This window comes from Bos taurus, chromosome 12 (assembly GCF_002263795.3).
Source record: "Bos taurus isolate L1 Dominette 01449 registration number 42190680 breed Hereford chromosome 12, ARS-UCD2.0, whole genome shotgun sequence".
Lineage (NCBI taxonomy): Eukaryota > Metazoa > Chordata > Mammalia > Artiodactyla > Bovidae > Bos > Bos taurus.
This window is the reverse complement of record NC_037339.1, coordinates 38,069,427-38,094,432: the sequence shown is the minus strand read 5'-3', so window position 1 is coordinate 38,094,432 and position 25,006 is coordinate 38,069,427. Positions and strand designations below refer to the sequence as shown.

At 37.7% G+C, this 25,006-nt stretch overlaps 1 pseudogene; it reads left to right on the top strand.

Moving 5' to 3' along the window:
• The first annotated feature begins 8,081 nt into the window (after nucleotides 1-8,081).
• Nucleotides 8,082-25,006, top strand: part of LOC100296100 (leishmanolysin-like peptidase) — a 33,676-nt pseudogene continuing 16,751 nt past the window's right edge.

Here is a 25,006-nt window from a genome sequence, read left to right as displayed (position 1 = left end):
GCTTCTTACAAGTTTAAAAAGGAGTGTGTGTCTATGTACATGTAAGAACTCAAAAAAAAAAAAGGAAAAGGTGTAAGTAATATAAGGATAAGTGGTTCCCCATTATATCTAATTCAACTTAATGAGAAGTAGTTCTTAAATTTCAGTCAACTTCAATGTAGCATAATATTCAAAATAACTTTTAGAGGAAACTTTTAAAGCTAGAATCCTAGCCCTTTTGCATTTTGTCCCCTTAATAATAGATTTTCTAATTTAGCTCAAAATTTTTGGGAAGCAATTATTAAAATATATGCCATTGAGTCCATTTTTTAAATCATAAAACCTTTATATCAGCTAAGAGTTGTCTAGGTTGTCAAGGGAATTTACCAGTTTATGTCATTCATATTGTTTCATAATCAAACACAGTTTTTTGTTTTTTGTTTTTTTTTTAATGTGTGTGCATGCTTAGTTGCTTAGTTGTGTCTGAGTCTTTGTGAACCAATAGCTTACCAAGTTCCTCTATCCATAGGACTTTTCAGACAAGCATACTGGAGTGGGTTGCCATTTCCTCCTCCAGGAAGTCTTCCTGACTCAGGGATTGAACCCAGGTCTCCTGTGTCTCCTGCATTACAGGCAGATTCTTTACCCACGGAGCCATCAGGGAAGTGCCATGATTCATGTCGATGTATGGCAAAAACCACTACAATGTTGTAAAGTAATTAGCCTTCAATTAAAATGAATAAATTAATTTTTTTTTAATCTAGAGATTTTGGTAAATTCTTATTCTTAGATAATGTAAGGAACTTCACATTAATAATTAATATGTCCAGACCAATGAAATAAATCACAACACACACACACACACACACACACACACAAATGGTAGTCACCCCTCTTTCCTATCTGGTCTACTGTAGGTGAGCCACTAGTAATCAGGAATTAAGAACGGCAGTAGTTTAGCTTCTTTCCTTTCCTGTTGTTGTTCAGTTGCTCCGTCAAGTCTGACTTTTTGACACTCCATGGACTACAGCATGCCAGGCTTCCCCGTCCTTCACTGTTTTTGGAGCTTGCTCAAATTCATGTCTATCGAATTGGTGCTGCCATCCAACCATTCCATTCTCTGTCATCCCCTTTTCCTTCGTACATGCATACACACACAATTCTTTTTTCTACTATACCTGATAAAAGTTTGAGAAACAACAAAAGAGAGAAATTGGGAAACAAACGAAACGATATGAGAGCACTGGTTTTTAAAAATATCTTTGATATTAATTTCTCATTTAAATGCATTCTTCTCTGCAATCATCCTCTGTGTTTTTTTCAGTCTTTTAACATTATTAAAGCTTCCAAAGGGTAAATCAAAGTTTTTTTCTTGGTAAACGTCATATTGCTCTTGAAAATGTGTGTGCATGCATAGTAAGTTGCTTCAGTCATGTCTGAATATGTGCAATCCCATGGTTGGAGCCCATTGGGCTCCTCTGTCCGTGGAATTTTCCAGGCAAAAATGCTGGAACGGGTTGTCATGCCCTCTTCCCAAGGGCTTTTCCTGACCTAGGAATCAAACCTGTGTCTTGAACATTGCCTGCATTGGCAGGTGGGATCTCTACAATTAGCACCACCTGGGAAGCCCCTGAAAATACATGAATTATTTTCAAACATTGTTTGATACTGATTTCTAACATAATTCCACAGTTAAAAGGGAACAGACTCTGCATAACTTCAATATCTTTAGACCATGAAAATTTTGCACTTTGTTTTATGTCCCTGTATATATTCTAGTGTCTCCTGGTGTATAGTCTATGGAAACTTAAGTATAAATTGTATCCTGCTGTTGTGTGAAAATTTTATGAAGCTTAATTATATTGAATTGGTTCATAGTGCTTTTCAGGTCTACTGTTATATCCTGCTAATATTGGGTCTATTCATTCTATTAATTTTAAGATTTGATGTTAAAACTCAAGCTAAAAATCTTTATTCATCTACTTAAAAAAATTGTAATATAAAGTGGAAATATTTATAACTTTGTTATTTGTATTTTCCAAGTCTCCTGTAAATGTGTCATCATACTTTTATAAATTAAAAAATAATTTAAAAGGGTACTAATAAAAAAGAAAAAAAAAGACTTCAAAAACATATAAGTAAATAGCTTCTAAGATCTTCCAAAAAATACGATTCTGTAAACTCAGCTTCAGAATGATTATGGAATATTAATATTCAATAATTCACATTTATTAATGATAATTACATGATTTTTGTTCTTGTTTAGTCAATGAGTCAGGGCCGACTCTTTGCAGCCCCATAGACTGCAGCACACCAGGCTCTCCTATCCATCACTATCTCCTGGAATTTGCTCAATTCATGTCCATTGAACTAATGATGATATCTAATCATGTCAGCCTTTGCTACTCCTTCTCCTTTTGCTTTCAATCTTTCCCAGCACCAAGGTCTTTTTCAATAAGTCAGCTTTTCACATCAGGTAGCCAAAGTATTAGAGCTTCAGCTTCAGCAGCAATTTTTCCAATGAATATTCAGGATTGATTTCCTTTAGAGCTGACTGATTTGATTTTTTGCAGTCCAAGGGACTCTAGAGAGTCTTCTCCAGTATCACAATTTGAAACTATCAATTCTTCAGGGCTCAGCCTTCTTTATGGTCCAACTCTCACATCTGTGCATGACTACTGGGAAAACCATAGCTTTGACTGTATGCATCTTTGTTGTCATAATCAAGCCTCTGATTTTTAATATGCTGCCTAGGTTTGTCATAATTTCCTTCCAAGGAGAAATTGTCTTTTAATTTCATGGCTGCAGTCACCATACTCTGGAAAGAAAGAAGATAAAATCTGTCACTGCTTCCATTTTCTTCCCTTCTGTTTGCCATGAAATGAAGGGAATGAATGGTATGATCTTAGATTTTTTTAATGTTAGATTTTAAGCCAGTTTTTTTCAGTCTATTCTTTCACACTCATCAAGAGACTCTTTAGCTCCTGTTCACTTTCTGCCACTGGAGTGATATTTTCTATATATGTGAGGCTTTTGATATCATTATTGCAACCTTGATTCCAGTTTGTGATTTATCCAGCCTGCCATTTCACATGATGCACATATAAGTTAAATAAGCAGGGTGACAATCTATAGCTGTGTCGTCATCCTCTACCAATTTTGAACCAATCAGTTATTCCATGTCTAGTTCTAGCTGTTGCTTCTTGACCCACATACAGGTTTCTAAAGAGACAGGTAAGGTTGTCTGGTTTTCCCATCTCTTTAAGAATTTCCCACAGTCTTTGTGATCCACACAGTCAAAGGCTATAGTGTAGTCAATGAAGCAAAAGCAGACTTTTTTGGAATTCCCTGGCTTTTTCTATGATCCAATGGATGTTGGTAATTTGATCTCTAGCTCCTCTGCCTTCTCTAAATACACCTTGAACATCTAGAATTTTTTGGTTCACATATTGTTGAAGTCTAGATTGGAGAATTCTGAACATTACTTTGCTAGGATGTGAGATGAGCACATCTGTGCAGTAGTTTGAACATTCTCTGACATTGCCTTTCTTTGGGAGTGGAATGAAAACTGACCTTTTCCAGTCCTGTGGCCACTGCTGAGTTTTCCAAATTTGCTGGCATATTCAGTGCAATAATTTAACACTATCATCTTTTATGACTTTAAGTAGCTCAGGTGGTATTCCGTCACCTCTATTAGCTTTGTTCATAGTAATGCTTACTAAGTTCCACTTAACTTCACATTGCTAGATATCTGGCTCTAGATGAGTGGCCACACCATCATGATTAGTCAGGCTGTTAAGACTTTTCTGTATAGTTATTTTGTGTATTCTTGTCATCTCTTCTTAATCTCTTCTGCTTTTGTTGAGTTCTTACTGTTTCTGTCCTTTAACCTGTTCATCTTCGCATAAAATGTTCCCTTGATATTTCCAATTTTCTTTAAGAAATCTTTAGTCTTTTCTATTCAGTTGTTTTCCTCTATTTCCTTGCATTTTCCATTTAAGAAGGGCTTCTTATCTCTCATTGCAGTTCTCTGGAACTCTGTATTCAAATGGATATATCTTTCTCTTTCTCTATTGTCTTTCAATTCTTTTTCTTCGCTATTTGTAAAGCCTCCTCAGGCAACTGCTTTGCCTTTTTACATTATTTTTCTTTGAAATGGTTTTGGTCACCACTTCCTGTACAATGTTATTAATTTCCATCCATAGTTCTTCAGGTGCTTTGTCTACCAGATCTCATCCTTTGAATCTATTTGTAAACTCCATTGTTAACATAAGGAATTTGATTTAGGTCATATCTGAATAACCTATCTGTTTTCCCTATTTTCTTCAATTTAAGCTTGAATTTTGCAATAAGGAGCTCATGATATGATTTACAGCTAGCTCCAGGTCTTGTTTTTGCTAACTGAATAAAGCTGCTCTGTCTTCAGCTTCAAAGAATATAATTAGTCTGATTTAGTATTGACCATTTGGTGATGTCCATGTATAGCATCATCTCTTATGTTGTTGGAAGAGGGTGTTTGTTATGAACAGTGTAGTCTCTTGAGAAAACTCTGATATCCTCCACCCTGCTTCATTTTGTACACTAAGGCCAAACTTGCCTGTTAAATCAGATATTTCTTGACTTTCTACTTTTGCATTCCAATTCCCAATGATGAAAAGGACACTGTGTGTGTGTGTGTGTGTGTGTGTGTGTGTGTGTGTGTGTGTGTGTTAGTTCTAGAAGGTCATGTAGGTCTTCATAGAACTGTCAACTTCAGCTTCTCAGACATTTTTAATTTGGACATAGACTTGGATAATTGCTACATTGAATGGCTTGCCTTGGAAACAAATTGAGATTATACTGTTGCCTTTGAGATTGCAACCAAGTAGTGCTTTTCTGACTCTTTTCTTGACTATGCAGTCTAACCCATATCTTCCAAGGGATTCTTGCCCACAAAAGTAGGTATAAGAGTCATCTGAGTTAAATTTGCTCATTCTTGTCCATTTTAGTTCTCTGATTCCTAAAATGTTGATATTCACTTTTGCCATCTCCTGTTTATCCACATCCAATTTATCTTGAGTCATGGACCTAACATTCCAAGCTCTTATGCAATATTGTTCTTTATAGCATTGGACTTTATTTTCACCATCAGACAGACCCACAGCATCTTCATTCCTGCTTTGGCCCAGCAGCTTCATTCATTCATTTTGGAGCTCATAGTAATTTCCCTCTGTTCTTCCCCAGGAACATATTGGACACCTTCCAACCTGGGGGTCTCATCTTCCAGTGTCATGTATTTTTGCATTTTCTTACTGTTCTTGGGGTTCTCTAGGCAAGAATACGGGAGTGATTTGCCATTCCCTCTTTCAGTGGTCCACATTTCATCAGAAATCTTCACTTTGACTCATTCATCTTGGATGGCCATGCATGGCATGATTCATAACTTCATTGAGTTTCACAAGCCTATTCTCCATGACAAGGCTGTGATCCCTGATGGGTATTACATGGTAGACTCTGTTCTAAAATATGGATAATAGATGCTCATATATGACAAGCACTTTATATCTCATGTAATCTATATTCTCCTAGAAAGAAATGAAAATTGGAGAAATTAAGTTTAGTAGGTTGCCTGTGAGAGGCACTAAGAAAAACGAAGCAAGGGGAGAGATTAGGAAATTTTGGAGATAGGTTTTATAATGTCAGATTATGGTGCTCAATTATACCATTTAACAAGTCACATATGAACAAATATTTGGAAGGTCATGAGAGTGTGCAACCTTTTAGAACTAACACCCAAAAAAGATGTCTTTTTCATTATAAGGACTGGAATGCAAAGGTAGGAAGTCAAGAAACACCTGAAGTAACAGGCAAATTTGGCCTTGGAGTACAGAAGGAAGCAAGGCAAAGGCTAATAGTTTTGCCAAGAGAACACATTGGTCATAGCAAACACCCTTTTCAAACAAGACAAGGAGAAGGCTCTACACATGGACATAACCAGATGGCCAACACCAAAATCAGACTGATTATATTCTTTGCAGCCAAAGATGGAGAAGCTCTATTCAGTCAGCAAAAACAAGGCTGGGAGCTGACTGTGGCTCAGATCATGAACTACTTATTGCCAAATTCAGAATTAATTTGAAGAAAGTGGGGAAAACCAATAGACCATTCAGGTATGACCTAAATAAAGTCTCATATAATTATACACTGGAAGTGAAAAATAGGTTTAAGGGACTAGATCTGATAGACAGAGTGCATGATGAACTATGGACCGAGGTTCGTACATTGTACAGGAGACAGGGATCAAGACCATCTGCAAGAAAAAGACATGAAAAAAAGTAAAATGGCTGTCTGAGGAGGCCTTACAAATAGCTGTGAAAAGAAGAGAAAATAAAAGCAAAGGAGGAAAGAAAAGATGTACCCATTTGAATGCAGAGTTCCAAAGAATAGCAAGTAGACATAAGAAAGCCTTTCTCAGTGATCAGTGCAAAGAAATAGAGGAAAACAGTAGAGTGGGAAAGACTAGAGATCTCTTCAAGAAACTAAGAGATACCAAGGGAACATTTCATGCAAAAATGGGTTCAATAAAGGACAGAAATTGTATGGACCTAACAGAAGAAGAAGATATTAAGAAGTGGGAAGAATACACAGAAGAACTGTACAAAAAAAGATCTTCACGACCCAGATAATCATAATGGTGTGATCACTCACTTAGAGCCAGACATCCTGGAATGTGAAGTCAAGTGGGCCTTAGGAAGCATCACTATGAGCAAAGCAAGTGGAGGTGAGGGAATTCCAGGTGAGCTATTTCAAATCCTAAAAGATGATGCTGTTAAAGTGCTGCACTCAATATGCCAGCAAATTTTGAAAACGCAGAAGTGGCCACAGGACTGGAAAAGATCAGGTTTCATTCCAATCCCAAAGAAAGGCAATGCCAAAGAATGCTCAAACTACTGCACAAGTGCACTCATCTCACATGCTAGCAAAGTAATGCTCAAAATTCTCCAAGCCAGACTTCAGCAATACATGAACCATGAACTTCCAGATGTTCAAGCTGGTTTTAGAAAAGGCAGAGGAATGAAAGATCAAATTGCCAGCATCTTCTGGATCATTGAAAAAGCAAGGGAGTTCCAGAAAAACATCTATTTCTGCTTCATTGACTATGTCAAAACCTTTGCTTGTATGAATCACAATAAACTGTGGAAAATTCTTCAAGAGATGGGAATACTAGACCACCTGACCTGCCTCTTGAGAAACCTATATGCATGTCAGGAAGCAACAGTTAGAACTGGACATGGAACAACAGACTGGCTCCAAATAGGAAAAGGAGTATGTCAAGGCTGTATATTGTCACCCTGCTTATTTAACTTATATACAGAGTACATCATGAGAAACGCTGGGCTGGATTAAGCACAAGCTGGAATCAAGATGGCCGGGAGAAATATCAATAACCTCAGATATGCAGATGACACCACCCTTATGGCAGAAAGTGAAGAGGAACTAAGAAGCCTCTTGATGAAAGTGAAAGAGGAGAGTGAAAAAGGTGGCTTAAAGATCAACATTCAGAAAATTCAGATCATGTCATCTGGTCCCATCACTTCATGACAAATATATGGGGAAACAGTGACTTTATTTTTTTTATTTTTTGGGGCTCCAAAATCACTGCAGATGGTGATTGCAGCCATGAAATTAAAAGACACTTACTCCTTGGAAGGAAAGTTATAATAAACGTAGGCAGAATTTTAAAAAGCAGAGACATTTCTTTGCCAATAAAGGTCTGTCTCGTCAAGGCTATGATTTTTCCAGTGGTCACATATGGATGTGAGGGTTGGACTATGAAAAAAACTGAGCACCGAAGAACTGATGCTTTTGAACCGTGTTGTTGGGGAAGACTCTTGAGAGTCCTTTGGACTGCAAGGAGATCCAACCGGTCCATCCTAAAAGGGATCAGTCCTGGGTGTTCATTGGAAAGACTGATGTTGAAGCTGAAACTCCAATGTTTTGGCCACCCAATGCAAATAACTGACTCATTTGAGGAGACCCTGATACTGGGGAAGATTGAAGGCAGGAGGAGAAGGGGACGACAGAGGATGAGATATTTGTATGGCATCACTAACTCAACGAGCATGAGTTTGCATAGACTCCTTGAGTTGGCGATTGACAGGTAATCCAGGAGTGCTGTAGTCAATGGGGTCACAAAGAGTTGGACACGACTGAGCGACTAAACTGAACTGAACTGAGAGTGTGCCTAGAACAGAGATAAAATAGATTTAAGTAGTGATATCAGATGTAATTGGAGTCAAATCTTTGAGTAGACTTGTAGGCCACTGTAAGACTCATGGTAAATCTAGATCTTGGAGAAAGCCTATCAGACATAACTATGAACAATATCTCCTTTTCTCTCATTGCTCAGTAAATGTAGGATTAGTCCTTTTAAGTTTTAGGAATGGAGGTATGATTTGAAGTGTAAAGTATATGTCATTAAATCCCATGCATCTGAAATGAATGAATTACTGAAATTTCTATTGTTAATAATGTTAGTAAAACAATAAAATGAAATGTATATGTGACATTTTATAAACATTCAAGGACAGTGGCATTTAAGCTGATTTTGGTCAGAAGATGCTACACAATAGCACCACAGCGTTCAAAAGATTTATCAAAATAAAAATATATATTCCAGGCATTACCGTCAAGTTTTTCACTTCATAAATATTTTTTGTGTCTAAAATGCAGTGCACAGATGCTAAGTGAACTTGGTTTTGAATTTTATGCTTCACAGCATAAATTTCTTCATTATCTAATGCTGATGCATCCAAGGAGATTGTGGTTAGTTCTATATTCAAATTATTATAAATCTCTTATAAGTTTTATAGAAAATGAAGCCATTTGTGCTATATAGTTCATATGTAGATTTATTCATTGATGTAATTCTTTATAGTAGCTTGCATTGAATTTTAACTACATTATCAATCCTTCTTGAGTTACTTTTATTCATTAATTATGCATTTAAATAAAATGAAATAATGCTTCTTTTAGGAAATTTTCTTACATCAAAGGAAAGGATTTTATTAATAATCATAAATTCAACTTTAAATGAAAATATATTACTTAGATTTGTTTTTCAGTAAGTGTGTTGAATCTACATTAGTAGATTTTCCACTCTAGTCAGATTTTCCCCAGTATTTCCAATAATCAACAAAATAAAAATAGTATGTATTAAGTATACCTAGTCTTAATAGTTTTATTCAAGTTTGACTATCATTATTTGATGATATAAACATGAATTACTTTATCATCATTTCTTCTAGATTCAAATTTCATAGAAGTTTGAAGTAGTAAAGGGTGATACTGCTAAAAAGACTCCCTGCTTCTCTTCAATACTACTTGTCTTTTAAATCATGGTGTTTTCCAAGTAAACATAAGTTATTCTTCCAATTTCCTGTTATTTCAGTTCTAGAAATTCTCTTCTCTTATGATCTTTTCTTCCACCATACATCAGCCTCTCACTTCCATAGTCATTACTGAGACCTTGATTTCCAGCAATTCAACACACACTCCATAATGTCAATATTATGTGTTCCATTCTCTGACCAACTCTTTTTTAATCTTTTTGTTTTTAACTTTCAAGTGCCCTGAATCCATCAATCCTTCCATGTCAACTGGATCCTTGATATGACCATGTTTTTATATTCTAAACTTCTTCAAATATGGATTCCACTCTTACTTTATATTTCATTTTCAATCACTATAATCCTTTTCTAAAAACCTTGACATCACTTATCCATCTCCTGATCTGTTGTAGAACCATGGTGATAGATGTAACTCACTATTTTTGCACTACCCTCATTTAGCTGAGTGAGCAACAACAGGACTTTGCTGCTGGTAGGCAGTTATGTTTTAAACTTCTTACTCATTTGTTCACTCCTCCAGGTGACTATTTTACATGGTTTTCTTTTTCCTGAAACCTCCAGTATGTCTCAACTGATCTGCCTCCTCAACTGATGGCATTACTATCTACATAACTGAAGAAAATTAATTTGGTGGGAATGCAAACTAGTACAGCCACTATGGAGAACAGTGTGGAGATTCCTTAAAAAACTGGAAATAGAACTGCCATACGACCCAGCAATCCCACTGCTGGGCATACACACCAAGGAAACCAGAATTGAAAGAGACATATGTACCCCAATGTTCATCTCAGCACTGTTTATAATAGCCAGGACATGGAAGCAACCTAGATGTCCATTAGCAGATGAATGGAAAAGAAAGCCGTGGTACATATACACAATGGAGTATTACTCAGCCATTAAAAAGAAAACATTTGAATCAGTTTTAACGAGGTGGATGAAACTGGAGCCTATTATACAGAGTGAAGTAAGCCAGAAAGAAAAACACCAATACAGTATACTAACGTATATATATGGAATTTAGAAAGATGGTAAAGATAACCCTGTATGCAAGACAACAAAAAAGACACAGATATCTAGGTCAGTCTTTTGGACTCTGTGGGGGGGGGGGGGAAGAGGGGGAGGGTATGATTTGGGAGAATGGCATTGAAACATGTAATTATCACATGTGAAACGAATCGCCAGTCCAGGTCCGATGCAGGATACAGGATGCTTGGGGCTGGTGCATGGGGATGACCCAGAGGGATGGTATGGGGAGGGAGGTGGGAGGGGGGTTTCAGGATTGGGAACACATGTACACCTGTGGCAGATTCATGTTGATGTATGGCAAAACCAATACAATATTGTAAAGTAATTAGCCTCTAATTAAAATAAATAAATTTAAAAAAAAACAAACAGTCTTATGGACTCTAAGGGAGAGGGAGAGGGTGGGAAGATTTGGGAGAATGCCATTGAAACATGTATACTATCATGTATGAAACGAGTCGCCAGTCCAGGTTCAATGCACGATACTGGATGCTTGGGGCTGGTGCACTGGGACGACCCAGAGGGATGGTATGGGGAGGGAGGAGGGACGAGGGTTCAGCATGGGGAACACATGTATACTTGTGGCGGATTCATTTCGATATTTGGCAAAACCAATACAATATTGTAAAGTTTAAAAATAAAATAAAATTAATTAATTAATTAATTAAAAAATTTAAAAAGAAAATTAATTTGAAGAAATCCTGTACTGCTGCTGCTAAGTCGCTTCAGTCGTGTCCGACTCTGTGCGACCCCATAGACGGCAGCCCACCAGGGACTGCCTGGTCCATCCCTGGGATTCTCCAGGCAAGAGTATTGGAGTGGGTTGCCATTTCCTTTTCCAATTCATGAAAGTGAAAAGTGAAAGTGAAGTCGCTCAGTCTTGTCCGACACTCAGCGACCCCATGGACTGCAGCCTTCCAGGGTCCTCCGTCCATGGGATTTTTCAGGCAAGAGTACTGGAGTGGGGTGCCATTGCCTTCTCCGAAGAAATCCTCTAGAAATCACCAAACTTCACTCATCCACCTCACATCTTCAATCAGAAGTTTTATTGTCCTACTTTATCCTATCTAAAGACAGTTCTCTATTTATAAATAGGATCCTGTCTCTTGCCACCTACTTGATGATATCTATCTGTAATCCTTCCCTCTTTCCTACATCATGACATTTAAAGTTTCTATTAATACACTAACTTTCCCATCAGCATAGGAATAACTCTTTATTTCTCCCATTTTGCAGTCCATTTTTTTTGCTTCTTTCTCCATCAATTATTACCCCATTCCTTTATTCCCCTTTAGGTAAACCATTTCAAAAGAGTTGCCTTTGTTCACTGTCCATATTCTTGTTAAAAACCACAACATTGAATCCTTTTGCTAAAGACACTTATGTCTACCATGTTACTGAACATACCTTCATTTATCAGTGCTTAGCTTTGATCACCAAGATTTGACACAATTGATTCCTTATCCCCATTTTGCATTTTCTTTTCTTGACTTTCGTGACACCAAAACCTTGGTTTCCCTCCTACTTCACTGGCCACTCATTCTCAATCTTTCCTTATAGTTCTTATTTTCCTCTTAAATGTCAAATTTAAAATGTCCCAGGAATCAGATTTTGACTCTCTTTTTTCCCCAATAGCTATAACATTTCCCAATCTTATGCACTCTCCTGATTTTTATTATCTGTTAAATTTCCAGCTCAGAACCCTTTCAAGAACTCAACACTCACAGGTACATTGCATTGCCTGTTTGGCATCTCTATCTGGATGACTAATAGAAATTTCAAACTTTACAAGTCTAAAATCAAATATCTGGTCTCCCCCACTCCACCCAAACATCCTGCTATCACAGTCTTCCCTTCTCAATCAATGACAATTGCACCAATAGAGCTGTTAGACCAATAAAAGAAAAAGAAAGAAAGAAAATCAAAGAATCATGCCTAATATCTCTTATCCCCCTATATCAAAATCCTGTGGTCTCTACTTTCAAAGTATATTCAGAATCTGACTAATTCTTTCCAAATCCTCCATTCCAGTATCTCTGTGTTTGGAGCAACCAACATTTCTAACCTGGATGTCTGCAATAGCCTCCTAACGGATTTCTCAACTTCTAACCTTGACACCTGAGAATTCACCCCTTTATATAATCTCTCCTTAATCCATTTAAAAAATTCTGATCACATTACTACTCTATCCAAAACTGTCCAGTGATTCTCACTTCAGAAAAGCAAAACCTGCAAGACCCTGTAATGTGCTACTTGACTTCCCCCAGTTACATCACTTAATACAGTCCTGATGGTTTCTATTCTGCTCACTCTACTTCAACACATTAGGCTTCTTTCTATGTGGTTGAAGTAGACTGACCAGGAACTTTGTTGTAGGCAATATATATTGCAAACCCTCTGTCCCAAATGTTTTTCTGAAAATATCTGCATGGTTCACATTTGAGTTTACACAAATGTTACCATGTCACTAGTACTTCTTTAAAATTATACACATTGGGTATTTAAAACCCCAATGTGTATAAACTCTGTTCCTCTCAATCCCCTTGCCCTTCTCTACATGTTTGCCCCTGTATCCTTTATCACATTCTAACTTATTATTTGCCTTTAAATTATGCCTTTTGTGTAATTTCTATTTTCACTACTAAGTGCTGGCAGAAAAACAGCAATAATTTATTTATTAATGTATCCCAAGGACACAAGTTTCTTGAATCATGAGAAGCACTTATTTCAACTAAATGAAATAAAAAGAGCTAAGTTCCATAAAAGCATCTGTTTCTGCTTTATTGACTATGCCAAAGCCTTTGACTGTGTGGATCACAATAAACTGGAAAATTCTGAAATAGATGGGAATACCAGATCACCTGACCCGCCTCTTGAGAAACCTGTATGAAGGTCAGGAAGCAACAGTTAGAACTGAAAATGGAACAACAGACTTGTTCCAAATAGTAAAAGAGGTATGTCAAGGCTGTATATTGTCACCCTGCTTATTTAACTTATATGCAGAGTACATCATGAGAAACGCTTAGCTGGAGGAAGCATTTCCTTGATTCCCAAGCTGGAAATCAAGATTACTGGGAGAAATATCAACAACCTCTGATATGCAGATGACACCACCCTTATGGCAGAAAGTGAAGAGGAACTAAAGAGCCTCTTGATGAAAGTGATAAAGCAGAGTGAAAAAGTTGGCTTAAAGCTCAACATTCAGAAAACTAAGATCATGGCATCTGGTCCCATCACCTTATGGCAAATAGATGGGGAAACAGTGGAAACAGTGGCTGACTTTATTTTGGGGGGCTCCAAAATCACTGCAGATGGTGATTGCAGCCATGAAATTAAAAGACGCTTACTCCTTGGAAGGAAAATTATGACCAAACTAGAGAACATGTTAAAAACCAGAGACATTATTTTCTCAACAAAGGTATGTCTAATCAAGGCTATGATTTTTCCAGTGATCATGTATGGATGTGAGAGTTGGACCATAAAGAAAGCTGAGCACAGAAGAATTGATGCGTTTGAACTGTGGTGTTGGAGAAGACTCTTGAGAGTCCCTTGGACTGCAAGGAGATCCAACCAGTCCATCCTAAAGGAGATCAGTCCTGGGTGTTCATTGGAAGGACTGATGCTGAAGCTGAAACTCCAATACTTTGGCCACCTGATGCAAAGAGCTGACTCATTTGAAACGACCCTTTTGCTTTTGAAAGATTGAGGACAGGAGGAAAGGGGGACAACAGAGGATGAAATGGTTGGATGGCATCACCACCTCAATGGACATGGGTTTGGGTGGACTCCAGGAGTTGGTGATGGACAGGGAGGCCTGGTGTGCTGCGGTTCACGGGGTCACAAAGAGTCAGATATGACTGAGTGACTGAATTGGACTGAACTGAAATAATTTTCAGGCACTGTACTAAGTGTATCATATGTCTAATAGCTACTATTGAAACTAACATATAGCTATTGCGGTAGAACAAAAGAACCTCTTGATGAAAGTGAAAGAGGAGAACGAAAAAGCTGGCTTAAAACTCAACATTCAAAAAATGAAGATTATGTCATTCAGCCCCATCACTTCCTGGTAAATAGATGAGGAAGCAATGGAAACAGTGACAGACTTTTTTTTCTTGGGCTCCAACATCACTGAGATGGTCTGACTGCAGCCATGAAATTAAAATACGCTTGCTCCTTGGAATAAAAGCTCTTACAAATCTAGACAAAGTATTAAAAAGCCAAAACATTACTTTACTGACAAAGGTCTGTATAGTTAAAGTTATGGTTTTTCTAGTAGTCATGTTTAAATGTGAGATTTGGACCATAAAGAAGACTGAACCCTGAAGAATTGATATTTTTGAACTGTGATGTTAGAGAAAACTCTTGAGAGTCCCTTGGAGAGCAGAGAGAGATCAAACTAGTCAATCCTATAAGAAATCAACCTTAAATATTCATTGGAAGGACTAATGTTGAAGGTGGAACTCCAATACTTTGGCCACCTGTTGCGAAGAATGGACATATTAGAAAAGACCCTGATGCTGGGAAAGATTGAAGGCAGGAGGAGAAGGGGATGACAGAGGATGAGATGGTTTGATGGCAACACCAACTCAATGGACGTGAGTTTGAGCAAGCTCTGGGAGCTGGTGACAGACAGGCAAGCCTGGGGGATTGCAGGGGTTTGTCTGCCCCCCTGCAATCTATGGGGGGTCACAAAGAGTCAGTCATGACTGAACTGATTGAGGTGGAAGGATAGAGTCAGATACTGTTCTAAGGGATCTATACAGATTAACTCATTTTAAGTGAACATAAAATTGTATGAAGTGAGTACTACTACATTTTCTATTTTGTCAAAGGAGAAAAAATGAAGTACAGAGGATTTTGTAACTTGCTTTAGGCTGCATAGCTAATAAATTGTGAAGCTTGTTTTTACATCTAGGCAGTCTGGCTCTGGCATCCAAGACTTTAATCATATGTATACTAACTCATGATACAAAGTAGGAGAGCTGAGATTTGAAGACAAGCAGTCTGAGTCCAGAGCCCACTTTATTAATGACCAACATATATTTCATTCCCTTTCAGACTCTTAGAAATACATTAGAGTTCATTGGCTAACTGAATGTGCTCTTTTTCAGTTCTATTAAGTTGTCAAAGGTGCGAGAAAGAAAGAGCAGAAAGCTATAAAAGTAATGTCTGAAATTACTTTGAGATACAAGAATTTAAATAACTTCTTATGCTTGTGCTGCTGCTAAGTCACTTCAGTCGTGTCTGACTCTGTACAGCTCCATAGATGGCAGCCCACCAGGCTCCCCCGTCCCTGGAATTCTCCAGACAAGAACACTGGAGTGGGTTGCCATTTCCTTCTCCAATGCATGAAAGTGTAAAGTGAAAGTGAAGTCGCTCAGTTGTGTCCAACTCTTCACGACCACATGGACTGCAGCCCACCAGGCCCCTCCGTCCATGGGATTTTCCAGGCAAGAGTACTGGAGTGGGGTGCCATTGCCTTCTCCATCTTATGCTTATAAACCCTTTTAATTGGTATCTACACTGAGCAACTCTGATAGATATGTAAATAATAATAAATACCTGTAAGAACATAGGTAAATCACTTAATCACTCTATGCTGCATTTTTTATTTCCCCCAAATGTTAAAAGTTTGAATTTGAAAGATATAAATTTTCAATTTTAAATAAAATGTTATGATCACAAGTATCAACAATGAATTTACACTTTATCTTTTTATTTGTTTGCAATTTTACATGAATATTTTACATAACTCAAGAAGAAATTGTCATTACCCTTTATCAACATCATCATAGTTGACACTACTGTTTCAATACATATATTGAAATTCAATACACATATTAAATTCAATGCATATATTGAAATTCAATACACATTTAATTTAAAAATTATATTAGCATTTATATGTTAGTAAATGCATTAACAAATGAAATGATAGGTAGAAATGAATCTATAGCAAGAACTGCAATTGCTCTTTTTTTCTGTTGGACTTTTTTTACTGTTGGACTGTGATTATAATTTCCTCTTTACAGTCTATTTCTTCAAAAAAATCACAATATATAGCTGCTATTTGTTAAATGAGTCCTTAATAATTACAAATTGTGTTTGCCAAGTTACAGGACTTGGTATTAGATCCTGTCTTTGTTATATCCTTATGTTCAAGCAATGAAATCTTCCAACCTCAATTTCTCCATCAATGAGGCAACACAATGACCCTCATACTCAGAGTTGCCCATAAATTGTTTACTGTAAAATAACATATAGTTGCATTGTTATTCTTAAGCATTTTAAAGGTCTGTACTTATTCCAGCAATAGTCAATGGTAAGCACAAAATTATGTCTGCAAAATGTCAGTATAAATGTGTCAAAATTTGGTTAATCTCATTTGTTTCCTATCTCTTAAATTATGGAATTCCACTCTAAAATGTTTATTGGAGTACAATTAATTTGCAATTTTGCGTTAGTTTCTGATCTACATAAAGTGAATCAGATATATATATAGATATAGATATAGATATAGATATAGATATGTCTAATCCCATATAGGTCAATACAGAGTACTGCATAGAGAGTTCACTGTGCAATATAGCAGGTTCTTATTACCTATTTTAAATAGAGTAGTGTTTATATGTCAGTTATAATCTTCCAATTTATCCCTTCCCCCTTTCAGTTCAGTTCAGTTCAGTCGCTCAGTCGTGTCCGACTCTTTGCGACCCCATGAATCAGAGCACGCCAGGCCTCTCTCTCCATCAACAACTCCCGGGGTTTACCTAAACTCATGTCCGTTGAGTCAGTGATGACATCCAACCATCTCATCCTCTGTCATCTCCTTCTTTGCCTGTCCTCAATCTTTCCCAGCATCAGGGTCTTTTCAAATGAGTCAGCTCTTCATATCAAGTGACCAAAGTATTGGAGTTTTAGCTTCAACATCAGTCCTTCCAATGAACACCCAGGACTGATCTCCTTTAGGATGGACTGGTTGGATCTCCTTGCTGCCAAAGGGGCTCTCAAGAGTCGTCTCCAACACTGCAGTTCAAAAGCATCAATTCTTCAGCGCTCAGCTTTCTTCACAGTCCAACTCTCACATCCACATACCACCACTGGAAAAACCATAGCCTTGACTAGACGGACCTTTCTTGACAAAGTAATGTCTCTGTTTTTTAATATGCAATCTAGGTTGGTCATAACTTTCCTTCCAAGGAGTACTGCTAAGTCACTTCAATCGTGTCTGACTCTGTGCGACCCTATAGATGGCAGCCCACCAGGCTCCCCCATCCCTGGGATTCTCCAGGCAAGAACACTGGAGTGGTTTGCCATTTCCTTCTCCAATGCATGACAGTGAAAGTGAAAGTGAAGTTGCTCAGTATCTGACTCTTAGCAACCCCATGGACTGCAGCCTACCAGTTTCCTCCATCCATGGGATTTTCCAGGCAAGAGTACTGGAGTGCGGTGCCATTGCCTTCTCCTCCAAGGAGTAAGTGTCTTTTAATTTCATGGCTGCAATCACCATCCACAGTGATTTTGGATCCCCCAAAAATAAAGTCAGCCACTGTTTCCCTATTTCCCATGAAGTGATGGGACCAGATGCCATGATCGTAATTTTCTGAATGTTGAACTTTAAGCCACCTTTTTCACTCTCCTCTTTCACTTTCATCAAGAGGCTTCTTAGTTCCTCTTCACTTTCTGCCATAAGGGTGGTATCATCTGCATATCTGAAGTTATTGATATTTCTCCTGGCAATCTTGATTCCAGCTTGTGCTTCTTCCAGCCCAGCATTTCTTATGATGTACTCTGCATATAAGATAAATAAGCAGGGTGACAATATACAGCCTTGACATACTCCTTTTCCTATTTGGAATCAGTCTGTTGTTTCATGTCCAGTTCTAACTGTTGCTTCCTGACCTGCATATAGTTTTCTCAAGAGGCAGGTCAGGTGGCCTGGTATTCCCATCTCTTTCAGAATTTTCCACAGTTTATTGTGATCCATACACTCAAAGGCTTTGGCATAGTCAATAAAACAGAAATAGATGTTTTTCTGGAACCCTCTTGCTTTGTTGATGATCCAGCAGATGTTGGCAATTTGATCTCTGGTTCCTCTTGCTAACTATAAGTTTGTTTTCTATATCTGTGACTCACTTCTGTTTTGTAAATAGGTTCATTTTTACATTTTTTTAAAGATTCCAAACATGATATTTTAAACAGACATGATACTTGACTTTTCTTTCTTTTTCTGATTTTGTCTGATTTCACTCAGTATAACAATTACTAGGTCTATCTATGTCACTACAACTAGTACTATTTTGTTCTTCTAATGGCTGAGTAATATACTCAGTATACTCAGTAATATACTCAGTAAAGAATACTCCACGTATTCTTTATTGATTCTTCTGTTGATGGACACTGATTTTGTTTCCATATCCTGGCTATTATAAATAGGACTGAAATAAATTTTAGATGTCTGCATCTTTTTGAAGTATAGATTTCTCTAGATATATGCCCAGGTGTGGGATTGCTGTATCATATATTACCTCTATTTTTAGTTTGCTTGTTTCTTTTTATTAAATCTTCATACTGTTCTTCACAGTGGCTGTACCAGTATACGTTTCTAACAACAGTGTACGTGGGTTCCCTTTTCTCCACATTGTCTCCAGCATTTGTTTGTAGATTTTTTATGAGAGCCATTCTAATTGATATGAGATGATACCTCATTATACTTTTGATTTGGATTTTTCTTATAGTCATGTTAAGAATATTTTGATTGCCTCCTAGATATCTGTATATCTTCTTTACAGGAATGTTTATTTAGATCTTCTACCCATTAAAAAAAAAATTGAGCTGCATGAATCGTTTGTATATTTTAGAGACTAATCCTTTGTTGATCACTTCATTTGCAAATATATTCCCCATTCTGTGTGTTTTCTTTTCCTTTTTGGGGTGGCTTCTTTTACTGTGCAAAAGGTTTTAAACTCAATTAGGTTTCATTTGTTTTTATTTTCACTTTTCTAGAAGGTGAATCATAAAAGATCTTGCTGGAACATATGTCAGAGAATGTTCTGTCTGTGTTTCCTTCCAATAGTTTTATTATATCTGGCCTTACATTTAGCTTTTTAATGCATGTTGAGTTTATTTTTGTGTAACATGTTAGGAAATGTTCTGATTTCATTCTTTAATATGTGGCTGTCTTGTTTTTCCTAGAAACTCTTATTGAAGAAGCTATCTTTTCTACATTGTATATTTCTGCCTCCTTTGTCATAGGTTAGGTGCATGAGTTTATCTGTGGACTATCTAACCTGTTCTATTGATTTATATTTCTGTTTTTGTGCCAGTAATAATGTTTTGATGATTGTAGCTTTGTACTATAGCCAGAAGTCAAGGAATCTGGATGCTTCCAGCTCCATTTTTCTTTCTCAAGATTGATTTGGATAGTCAGGATCTTTTGTGTTTTCATACAAATTCTAAACATTTTTGCTCTAATTTGTGAAAAACACCCATGGTAATTTGATAAGGATGGTATTGAATTTGTCAATTATTTTGGATCATATATTCATTTTGATAATATTGATTCTTCCAGTCCAAGAACGTGGACTCTCTTCATCTGTTTATATCATTGTTGATTTCTTTCATCATTAAGTTTTCTGAGAACAGGTTCTTCTGCTTCTTTATATAGTTTAGTTTCTGGATATTCTTTATGATGTGACGGTAAATGGGATTGTCTCCTTAATTTCTCTTTCTGTTCTTTCACTTATAGTGTATAAGAATGTAAGTTATTTCTGTGTATTAATTTTGTATCCTGAAACATTACCAAATTAATTGATGAGTTCTAGTAATTTTCTGGTAGCCTATTTAATAATATTTTCTATATATAATATCATATAATATGCAATTTTACTTTTTCTTTTCCAATTTGGATACTTTTATTTCTTTTTTGTCACTGATGGCATGACTATGACTTTCAAAATGATGTTGAATAAAAGTGGTATGAGTAGACATCCTTGGCTTATTCCTGATCTTAGAGTCTTATGATTATTTGTATTTCTGTAGTATTCATTGCAACTTCTTTTTTATTTTTAATTTTACTGATTTGAGTGCTCTTATTTGCTTAACAAGCCTAAGTAAAGTTTTTCCATTCTTGTTTATCTTCTCAAAGAACTAACTTTTAGTTTCATTGATCTCTGCTACTGCTTTTTTTTTTTTTTTTTAATCTTAAATTCTAGTCTGATATGATACCTTTCCCTCTACTAATTTTAACTTTTGTTTGTTCTTATTTTTCTGGTTGCTTTAGGTGTAAGTTTAGGTTGTTTCTTTGATTTTTTTTTTTTTTTCCCCTGGAGGTGAGATTATATTGGTAAAATCTTCCCTCTTAGAACAATTTTCCCAGGTCCTATAGACTTTGGATCACTATGTTTGTTTGTTTTGCCTGTAGGTAGTTTTTTATTTCCTCTTTGATTTCTTCAGTGATCCATCGGCTGTTTAGTAACATATTGTGCCGTCTCCATGTGTTTGTGTTTTTTACAGTTTTTAAAAATTGATTTCTAATCTTATATCATTTTGGGCAGAAAATATATCATTTCAATTTTCTTAAATATAGGAAGGCTTGATTTGTGACCTAAGATGTGATCTATCCTAGAAAATGCTCCATGTGCACTTGAAAAGAAATTATACTCTGCTGTTTTCAAATGGAACATCTCATAGATATCAACTAAGTCTCTCTCATTTAATGTTTCATTTTAGGCTTATTTCATTTTATTTTTGTCTAGATGATCAGTCCACTATATGGGTGTTGTTGTTGTTCAGTCATCTAGTCATATCTGTCTCTTTGTGACCCCATGGTTTGCTGTATGCCAGACCTCCCTGTCCCTAACCATCTCCAAGAGTTTGCCGAAATTCATGGCCATTTTATCAGTGATGCAATCCATTTATCTCATCCTCTGACACCCTCTTCCTCTTCTGCCCTCAATCTTTCCCAGCATCAGGGACTTTTCCAATGAGTTGGATGTCTGCATCAGATGAACAAAATACTAGAGCTTCAGCTTTATCTTCAGTCCTTCCAATGAGCATTTAGGGTTGATTTCCTTTAAGATTGAGTGGTTTGATCTCTTTGCTGTTCAAGGGACTCTCAGGATTCCTTTGCAGTGAAAGTGATGAATAGATTCAAGGGATTAGATGTAGTAAGCAGAGTGCCTGAAGAACTATGGACAGAGTTCCATAATATTGTACAGGAGGCAGTGAAACAAAGCCATCCCATTGAAAAATAAAAGCAAGAAGGCAAAGTGGTTATTTGAGGAGGCTTTACAAATAACTGAATAAAGAAAATAAACAAAAAACGAAGGGAGAAGGGAAAGGTACACCCAACTTAATGCAGAGTTCCAAAGAATAGCAAGGAGAGACAAGAAGGCCTTCTTCAGCAAATGAGACATAAAAGTAGAGGGAAACAACAGAAGAGTAAAGACTAGAGATCTCTTCAGAAAAATTGGAAATATCAAGGGGACATTTCACCCAAAGATGGGCACAATAAAGGGTAGAGACCTAGTAGAAGCAGAAGAGATCAAGAAGGGATAGAAAGAATACACAGAATTATAAACAAATGATCTTAATGAACAGTATAATCACAATGGTGTGGTCAGTCACCCAAAGCCAGGTATTCTGAAATGTGAAGTAAAGTAAGCCTTAGGAAGTACTGCTGTCAATAAAGCTAGTGGATGTGATGGAATTCCAGGAGACCTATTCAAAACCCTACAGATGATGTTTTCAAAGTGTTGCACTCAATATGTCAGCAAATCTGGAAGACCCAGCAGTGGCCATAGGGCTAGAAAAGGTCAATCCTTATTCCAGTTCCTAAGAAGGGCAGTACTAAAGAATGTTCAAACCACTGGACAATTGCATTCCTCTCCCATGCTAGTAAGGTCATGCTTAAAATATTTTATGTTAGGCTTTAGCATTACATGAGCCAGGAAATTCCAGAAGTCCAAGCTAGGTTTAGAAAAGACAGAGGAACCAAAGAACAAATCGTCAACACTACCTGAGCATAGAGAAAGCAAGGGGATTCCAGAAAAAACATCTACCTCTGTTTCATCGACTACACTAAAGCCTTTGACTGTGTGTATGATAACAAACTATGGAAAGCTCTTAAAGATATGGGAATACTGGACCATCATACCTGTCTCCTGAGAAAGCTGTATGTGAGTCAAGAAACAACAGTTAGAACCCTGTATGGAACAACTCACTGGTTCATCTGTCCTGGCCCAATCAGCCACTGTGTCAGTGCCACCTATCCCTGTGGGAGCAAAAGTAAGAGTGTGTCTGCCTCCCTCAAAGTGACCAGCCCCTCTCTTGGTACACTAGCATGGGGGCTGCAAGATTGAGAAAAGAGTATGACAGATTTGTCTGTGTCTTTAACTTATACACTGAGCACATCATGAGAAATGCTGGGTTGAATGAGTTACAAGCTGGAATCAAGAAAGACAGGAGAAACAACAACTTCAGATATGCAGATGATAACACTCTAATGACAGAAAGCAAAAAGGAACAATAGAACCTCTTGGTTAGGGTGAAAGAGGAGAGTGAAAAAGCCGGTTTAAAAATAAATATTAAAATAAACTATGATCATGGCATCTGGCCCCATTACTTCATGGCAAGTAGAAGGGGAAAATGTGGAAGCAGTGATAGATTTCCTGTCGTGGCCCAGTTGGCCACTGTGTCCATGTCACTTATCCCTGTGGGAGCAAAGTTGAGATTGTGTTTGCCTGCCTCAAAGCAACAAACCCATATCCCTAGTCCCACTTTCCATACATCAGCATGGGGACTGCAAGAGGGGATGGCCCCTCAGTTCTTCAAGTGGTGCTGCACCCTTCCTGGACAAAGCCTGGGCCCTTGGTGTCCTCCCAGAGGGCAAAGTGAGTCAGTTGCCTGGTGATAGCCTCCTACCTTCCTCATTTCTTGCAGGAGGCCTGGCATCCAGGGTTCCTTGAGCTCTCTTCAGGCTTCTCTGGTGACACAGATAGTAAAGAATCAGTCTGCAATGTAGGAGACCCAGGTTTGATCCTTGGGTTGGGCAGATACCCTGGAGAAGAGAATGGTAACCCAATCCAGCATTCTTGCCTGGAGAATTCCATGGAGAGAGAAGCCTGGTGGCTACAGTCCATGTAGTCACAAAGAGTGGGACTCTACTGAGTGACTAGCACTTTCAATTTCATCCCTATACAGTCTACATGGATTTAATATTTTTTGTTGTGATGATGGTAGCCTGTACTAGATATTAAGCAGGGCCTCTCCTTAGCTCTGTGGTTTTCACTGCCCTGTCAGAGGTGGGATCTATTCCATATTTGTTGGAGTAAAAGGCCACATATCTGTTTCTTAGTAATTTCTGATATGTGGCGAGAGTCAGGTGGGATTGGAGCACTCCCAGTGACAGGGAAGCCACTGAGCTGTGGAAATGTTCACCTGGGGGGGTGCTCTGTTGTATCATTTGTTCCCATTATACAAACTCTCAGATTACACTATTGTTGGCATTGCTGTTGGCCCCATCTTAACTGTGGATATACTGGCAAAGGGCCTTGCTGTTTTTTGGATATTGTATCACCAAACCACCAGCAAAAATTCACCAAAGTAAGGTTCCAGGATTGCAATAATGGATCTGGACCTGCTGCGGGTGTTGTGAGCACAGCTAAGACTGTAACCTGGCTTACCATTCACTTGAATGTGCCCAGAAAGTTTCAGTTCAGTTCAGTTCAGTCACACAATCATGTCAGACTCTTTTTGACCCCATGGACTGCAGCATGCCAGGCTGCCCTGTCCATCACCAACTCCCAGAGTTTACTCAAACTCATGTCAGTGATGCCATCCAGCCATCTCATCCTCTGTCGCCCCTTTCTCCTCCTGCCTTCAATCTTTCCCAGTATCAAGGTCTTTTCCAATGAGTCAGTTCTTTGCATCAGGTGGCCAAAGTATTGGAGTTTCAGCTTTAACATCAGTCCTTCCATGATTCAAGACTGCTTTAGAATGGATTGGTTGGACCTCCTTGCAGTCCAAGGGACTCTCAAGAGTCTCCTCCAACACCACAGTTCAAAAGTATCAATTCCTCTGCGCTCAGGTTTCTTTACAGGCCAACTCTCACATGCATACATGACTACTGGAAAAATCATAAATTTGACTAGGCAGACATTTGTTGGCAAAGTGATGTCTCTTTTTTTTAATATTCTATCTAGGTTGGTCATAGCTTTTCTTCAAAGGAGCAAGCCTCTTTTAATTTCATGGCTGCAGTCACCATCTGCAGTGATTTTGGAGCCTCCTCCACCTGGCCAGAAAAAAATAAATAAAGTCTGTCACTGTTTCCATTGTTTCCCATCTACTTGCTATGAAGTGATGGGACCAGATGCCATGATCTTAGTTTTCTGAATGTTGAGTTTTAAGCCAACTTTTTTACTCATCTCTTTCACTTTCATCAAGAGGCCCTTTAGTTCATCTTCACTTTCTGCCATAGGGTTGGTGTCATCTACATATCTAAAGCTATTTATATTTCTCTCAGCAAGCTTGATACCAGTTTGTGCTTCATCCAGCTTGGCATTTTGCATGATGTTCTCTGCAAATAAGTTAAATAAGCAGGGTGACAATAT